The following is an 8,198-nucleotide window of genomic DNA, read 5'->3' as shown; positions in this document are numbered from 1 at the left end:
ACCTGGTCAAGGAAGTCAACGACGCCGGAGTCAACCCTTCGGTCGTCTTCTCCGGCGACCCCAGCCTTCCACCTGCAAAAACAAGAACAATAAACGTTCAAGAGGAACCCTACCCCCCTAATTCGAGGGCGGCGATTCCATTGGTGATGGTTTTGTGGCCTGAAAGTTCCTGGTTCATGAGATACGAAGCTTCTAACACAAACTCGATCATTAATGGTGCTACATGTTCCATACGTTAAAGCTCACATGCTTTGGTTCTAACCTTCTCTAAACAATAAAAGCCAATAGAAATCATTTATGCATGCATTAATTCGAGTTATGGATCATGAAAATAAAAGCCAATCGAAGAGCATGAGTATGATCGTTTCAGGTACTCTCAGCCATGGATTTTGATCCCAACTTACCCTTTGAGGTCCCAGAAGATGATTTATGGACTTAGTTTGCTTTGAAATTAACTGCAAAATCAAATACGAAAATTAAAGTTTCTTGTGATTTTTTTAGTTTTAGTGTGGGTTTCTGGGCTATGATCCCGTGTCCTCCTACTTGCTGAAGCTTGGTATTTATAGGCAAGTATTCTGAAGCAGATAAACTCCATAAGCCAAGTCTAGTCTTGCATACTTGAGTACTTTGACTTTCATGGATGAAACTTTGAAAAAAACGGCCATGGCTCCAAATTTCTTCAACCACTCTTGCCAATAAGTCATTATGATCCCTCTGCAACATCTTTGAATGGCAGACCCTTTAGAAACCATGACTTGGTAATATCTTGAATAATTTCTTTTTAATTTAATTTTAAATGAAATAAAATTAAATAAAAATGAAATAAAAGTGTCATGGATCAAGGATAGGTCGTGGATGGTCCTAAGCATCTTAGAAACATGTTTGGATCACAAAATATTAGGCCCATTTGGAAAAAAAATAAAGTTTGGCCAATGTTGGTTTCATGTATTTTCCCAAAAAATGACCAACTTCAACAAGGCATAACTCCCTCAATTTTGATCATATGAAGGAGTTCTTGTACTTTTTAGAATCCTCAAGATGTCTTCTACAAGCCACTTTGGAAGCTTTTTTGCATTTGGAGAAGTTATCTTGATGTTATGGGCTTTGACAAAAAACTGCTTTTTGTTGACTTGGAAATGACCTGCAATGTCTTGGCTCATATCTCCCAAATGGTAAATCCAATGACCATGGGACAAATTTCATTTGAAATATAATTGAATTTCCTTCAAGATGAGCTTTGGTTGAAATTTTTCGGATGAACGAGGAGAGAGTTATGGCCGGTCAAAGTTCAGTTGACTTTTCAGGAAAAAACCCTAATTTTGAAACTTAGAGTTTTGTCGATCTCTGAACTTTTCTTGATGAATTATGATCCACCATTGATCAAATGATGAATCTTTTGACAAAATATGGATGTTGACAAAAAATTGCATTTTTGATTGTCTGTTGACTTTTTGGTCAAACTGGTCGTCTGTTGACTGTTTGAGCTGTTGACTGTGCGTCCGAGCGAATCGAAGTTTGAAAATTTGTCTGGTGGTACTTTGAGACATATGGAAATCCATGAAATCCATTTGAGGTCTCAAAAACTTGTTCTCCTGAAAAAAACAAAAACCCTAGTTAGGGACTGTTTGTGTATGAGACAATTAGGCGTACCTGATTTTTGTGCAGTGTTGAGTCTCTGCTGATCATGATATTATCAGAAGACTTCTAGAACAAAAATCTTGGAAATTTTAAGTGCGAAAGATTGATTTGACTGATGATACAAACACGGAGAATTGCGCTGATAGCGGGTTTGACTGGTAACTGGCTGTCCTGGTATTAGCGTAACAGTTAAAGTGAAAACTTAACAGTTAAAGTTAATTTTTCCTTTTTGTTTTTGTTGTGTTAATGGTGAAAAATTATTTACATGGTTTGTTAGAAAAACAAAAACATAATAAATAAAAAATATATACTGTACGCGAATGAAATTATTGATAATAAAATTGAAAAAGATTTAATGCACAGAAAAATAAATATTTAACTAGCAATAAGCACACATAATATTATCTCAATAATTAAACGACGGTACAACAGACAATACAATATTTAATACTGATAGTACAAATATTACATAACAGTAAATATAACAAACAGTACGACAAATATAACGAACGGTACATTATTTGAAAACAATAAATACGACAATCCTTAAGTATGACGATTAAAGACCCACGCTATAAACAACAGTAGATAGATGCCCGGGAGTGTAAACATCCCAGGTCCGCATTTTTCAGGACTATGAAGACAGAAAAAGGACATGATCACCACAAAAATAGTGATGACCCCAAAAAGAAACGTTTCCATCCACTTTGCCATTTTTGGAAGAGGAAGAGAGAAATGATTTTATGGAAGATATTATGAGATTGATAGAAATTTGGGAGATGAGTGAAATTTGACGTGAGAAATTATGGGAAAAATGAGGAGTATTTATAGAGTGAAAAGAGAGAGATAGAGACATTGGGGAATGGAGTGGTACCGTAAAAGGAAAAATTTGAATAGTAGTAGGATTTGAAAAAAAATATGGTAGGTTTTGAAAAGAAAGAGGTATAGAATAAAGTTAGGATTTGATTTGAAAGAAGGAGATTTGAAAAGAAAGGAAGAGATTTTGAAAAATAATATAGTATAAAATAAAAATTAGTGGGAAATAAAACCAATAATAATTTAATTGTTACCAGTATAATCTGAAACCCGGACTCTGCGCCTGCAAATTTTAATTCTGCACCAACTGCGTCATCATTATTTATCTAAAAATAAATCTCAAATAAACAGTGTATGAAGTGATAAATAGTATTTGGCGTTTATGTAAGAATAAATTCAACAGCGAACCAAAATACTGTATAAAAAATTCTAAAAATGGAGTATTCATAAAATCAGGATATTTATGAAATAAAAATCCAAGATCGTATAAAACTTCAAATTTTTAGACAGAAGTCTGTTGACTTCTCTTTGAAAAAAAGACGCGGGCAAATTTTGGGGTATAACAGTTGCCCCTATTCAATCTTCTTAAACCTGAAGAGGCCGATTGGAATCTGAAGGTAGAAGATGATTGAATATTTAGATGCCCTGAAATTTGCACTTACCTCCACCAGAAGTGATGTTGGAAATTGTATTGAGTGCGGCTTGAGAAATGCCGTTTGGCGGATCAAAACATTACCTGAGATGGGCTTTCAGATGCCATCTAGTGGATGTGTTGATGGTTTGTTTATCAGAATGAATCCATTGATTATATCTTGATGAAGGATTTAAACCTCTGTGTTGACCGTTACAGAACCGTCCGAGGTTACCGCTTTTAGATTTTGAAGTTGACCGTTACGGAACCGTCCGAGGTGTCCGCTTTAGATTTTGAATGTTGATCGTTACGGAACCGTCCGAGGCTTCCGCTTTAGATTTTGAAAAGCTGATTGTCTAAGGAACCGTATGAGGTGTCGACTTAAATCTGAAGGTAGATTTTTTAAGGAACCGTCTGAGGTATCGACTTTAAATCTGAAGGTAGATCATTTAAGGAACCGTCTGAGGTATCGACTTAGATCCGAAGGTATATCATTAAGGAACTGTCTAAGGTATCGACTTAGATCTGAAGGGCAGATCATTAAGGAACCGTCCAAGGTATCGACTTAGATCCAAAGGTAGATCATTAAGGAACCGTCCAAGGTATCGACTTAGATCCGAAGGTAGATCATTAAGGAACCGTCCAAGGTATCGACTTAGATCCAAAGGTAGATCATTAAGGAACCGTCCAAGGTATCGACTTAGATCTGAAGGGTTTGAAGTTGTTTATTTGACTGTGGGATAGCCTGGAAATGTCAGATTGAGTCACCATTAGACCATATCTGTTTTTCTTGTTTAGAGTTGATAAGTTGTTTGGAAAGAGAGAACTCTTCAGAATGAATCTTTGGTTCGATTATATCTGAGAGGAATGCTTGTCCGGACAGAACCCGGGAGAATATTGCATGTGATTGAGAATAACTTGCCGAGGATATTCGTCCACCTGAAAAGCCAAGTTAGTGACATGCAATGTCATGATGCATGTAATGTATATGTTGAGATTCTCAAACTAAATGAGAACCGTGCATGTTATGTATGCGTTTGTCATGAAACATTATATGCTATGTATGAATACGCGTATGACGTGTGATGTATGGACATGACTTATGCAGTTTAGAGCGTATCAAACTTCTGGTTGGGAAAATAAATCCCTGCTTGTTATTTTAGAAACGATGGCATTATGACCGTTGATGATCCTTGCTATCTTGTTCGAGTATACTCAGCTGGGGAAACTTCCTTACAAACCAGGATGCTTTGTTGAGTGATCTTTAACTACCGCTTGGGGATGAAGGTAACTTGAAGGTTCTGATTTTGATGCACCCCGACTGGGAATAAGAGGGATGGGTAATCCTCCGATGTACTATTTGATCAAGCCTTTGTGTGGAGGATCCAACCTTATGGGGATAGTGATCTTGAACAGCCCTGATGGGGGGGGGGGTGAAGGAGATAAACAATCCTTCGATGTAACATCTTGTCCGAGCTTGGGGATTGGGTCCTTTGAATAATGTTGTTTGGAGAAAAGAATCTTGTCGAGGTTCTTGCTGAGGAATGTATCTCTGCTGGAGAAGTACTTCCGTTGACAGATGAAACATATTAGAGGATTTATTTTGACAGTGTGATCATCGTGAATGTACACTACAAGCGTTGAAAGCTCGCTTATAATCTTCTGATGCTCGTACTCAGTGTCGGAGATGAAACACTCTGTTGGGGAATTAATTAGGCCCTACTTATCCGGAGCTGACCTCTTGAAGATTGCTTTGTGGGGGATATTCCCATGTTGCCGATTTCGGGATAACGTCCGAATGATTGGGACATTACCTGAATGCTATTCCTGTTTTCATGTTTTTGATAAACATCAATCATATTTAAATGCATATGTTCATTCAAAATTATCATTGGGACGTTTACGCATTCAAAACAAAAAAAGTGAAAACATTGATTTTGAGCATGAACTGTATTGATTTGAAAGAGAGCCGTAATAGGCTGATTAGTACAAGGAGACAAAAATCCTAGTAGTACGAGGTTGTCATAAAACTTTTGAAAAGCATTTATAAAGGAAAATATCTATGTGAAAACAATCCCGTCAAGTTTCAACTCTGCTATTGCCAATCTGTCTTCGAGTATCTCATCCCTCACTTGTTGGAAGAAAATGATTGGACTGATTGGTGCCTTTCGAACTTTGATGTGTTGAACCTTGAATGTGAATCAATAGTCAAATGGGACATAGTCGTACGCTTTATTCCCTAACTTTTGCCTAGGCCGCCTTTTCAGGTTTTCAGCCTACCGGGATAATTTTTATATATTTTTTTAGTCTCTAATTTTTGCCTGGATCGCCCTTTCAGGTTTTCAATCCACCGAGACGCCCATTTTTTGCCTAAGTCGCCCTTTCGGGTTTTCAACTTAGCGAGCTTTTATTTCTTTAAGCGAAGTACCTTTTGATTATGTCCGCATTCACAGGGTGTGGGAAATCCTCGCCATCCATAGTGGTAAGCAACATGGCTCCGCCGGAGAATACTTTCTTGATTACAAATGGTCCCTCATAAGTGGGAGTCCACTTGCCCCTGGGATCACCCTGTGGTAAGATGATACGTTTAACAACCAAATCACCGGTTTGATATGCCTGACTTTTGACTTTTCTGTTGAAAGCTTTGATCATACGTTTCTGGTACAACTGACCATGACAAATAGCCGTAAGCCTCTTCTCATCAATCAAGTTTATCTGGTCCAACCGAGTCTGAATCCAATCGTCTTCGTCTAGATCGGCTTCTTTCATAATCCTTAGGGAAGGAATCTGAATTTCAATTGGAAGAACTGCCTCCATACCATAGACTAAGGAGAATGGAGTTGCCCCTGTTGAGGTACGTGTTGAAGTGCGATAACCGTGAAGAGCAAAAGGTAACATCTCATGCCAGTCTTTGTAGGTTACTGTCATCTTCTGTATGATCTTTTTGATGTTCTTGTTGGCAGCTTCCACAGCACCATTCATCTTTGGTCGGTATGGAGAGGAATTATGATGTTTAATCTTGAACTGCGTGCAGAGTTCAGTAATCATCCTGTTGTTTAAATTTGTGCCATTGTCTGTGATGATCCTTTCAGGGATGCCATACTGACAAATGAGATTGTGCTTGATAAACCGGGCCACAACATTCTTGGTGACAGAAGCAAACGAGGCTGCCTCTACCCATTTGGTGAAGTAATCAATAGCGAACAGGATAAAACGATGTCCGTTGGAAGCCGTAGGCTTAATTTCTCCAATCATATCGATGCCCCACATTACAAAAGGCCAAGGAGCCGTTAGAACGTTTAATGGGACTGGAGGTACATGTACTTTGTCGGCGTATATCTGGCATTTGTGACAAGTTCTGGAGTGATGATGGCAGTCTGTCTCCATGGTAGACCAGTAGTAACCTGCTCTCAAAATCTTTTTAGCCATTGTATGTCCACTTGAATGAGTACCAAAGGTACCGTTGTGTATATCTTCCATAATCTGTTCCGCTTCCTTCTTGTTCACACAACGAAGCAGAGTCGAGTCATGATTGCGTTTGTACAGGGTTCCATTACTTAGAAAGAATTTGGCAGCAAATCTTCTTAGAAACTTCCTGTCATTAATGGATGCCCCTTCAGGATACTCCTGAGCTTCGAGATATCTTTTTACATCATGGAACCATGGTTTTTCTTCCACTCCTTCGGTATTGATCTCGTTGCAATAGGCTGGTTCATCCTGTCTGTAAATGGTGATCATAGGCGCCTCATTGTCCCACCTGACTTTGAACATAGATGACATGGTAGCTAAAGCATCAGCCAGTTGATTTTCTTCGCGCGGGATATGCTCAAAAGTGATTTCTTCGAAGTAAGGAATTAGATTCAGCACATGTTCTTTGTAAGGAATTAGATTCGGGTGCTTTGTGTCCCATTCTCCTTTAACTTGATAAATTACAAGGGTAGAGTCCCCGTATACCTCTAGGAACTTGATTCTCAGATCGATTGCAGCTCTGAGACCCAAAATACATGCTTCGTACTCGGCTATATTGTTAGTGCAGTCGAAACATAGTATGGCAGTGAATGGTGTATGTCCTCATGCAGGAGAAATGATCACAACTCTGAGGCCATTGCCAAGCGCATTAGAGGCCCCATCAAAAACCATAGTCCATCGGGACCCTGGCTCGGGTCCTTCCTCCGGTCCGGGTTGTTCGTAGTCAGTAACTAGCATAATGTCTTCATCTGGGAAGTCAAAGTTCAACGCTTGATAATCATCCACTGCTTGATGAGCCAGATGATCAGCTACCACACTTCCTTTGATTGCCTTTTGCGAAGTGTACTGGATGTCATATTCTGTCAAGATCATTTGCCATCTTGCTATTCTTCCAGAGGGAGCAGGTTTTTCGAACACATATTTGATAGGATCCATTTTGGAGATCAACAAAGTGGTATGGTTTAGCATATACTGTCTTAGTCGGCGAGCCGCCCATGCCAAGGCACAACAAGTTTTCTCGAGCAGTGAGTATCTTGTTTCACAATCGGTAAACTTTTTGCTAAGATAGTAGATTGCATGCTCTTTTCGGCCAGACTCGTCATGTTGCCCCAGTACACACCCCATTGAATCTTCTAATATTGTTAGGTACATTATCAGAGGTCTTCCTTCCACTGGTGGTAACAAGATTGGTGGTTTTTGAAGATATTCTTTGATCTTGTCAAAGGCTAATTGGCATTTGTCGTTCCATCTTTCCACTTGATCTTTCTTCAACAATTTGAAGATCGGCACACTAGTAGTCATATAGGCAATAAATCTGGCGATGTAGTTCAAACGTCCCAAGAATCCTCTGACTTGTTTCTCGGTACGGGGTATGGGTATTTCTTGAATTTCTTTGATCTTGGCAGGATCAACTTCAATACCCTTGCTGCTGACAACGAAACCTAACAGTTTACCAGATCTCACCCCAAAGGTACACTTGTTCGGATTCAAACCTGTACTTCTTGAGTCTGTCAAACAGCTTGTGCAGATGACCCAGATGTTCTTCTTCGGTGTTGGACTTTGCAATCATATCATCCACATAGACTTCTATTTCCTGATGAATCATATCATGGAACAGAGCTACCATTGCACGCTGATACGTTTC

The sequence above is a fragment of the Vicia villosa genome, unplaced genomic scaffold (genome assembly GCF_029867415.1).
Source record: "Vicia villosa cultivar HV-30 ecotype Madison, WI unplaced genomic scaffold, Vvil1.0 ctg.000428F_1_1, whole genome shotgun sequence".
NCBI lineage: Eukaryota > Viridiplantae > Streptophyta > Magnoliopsida > Fabales > Fabaceae > Vicia > Vicia villosa.
Note: the sequence above shows the minus strand (reverse complement) of the source record.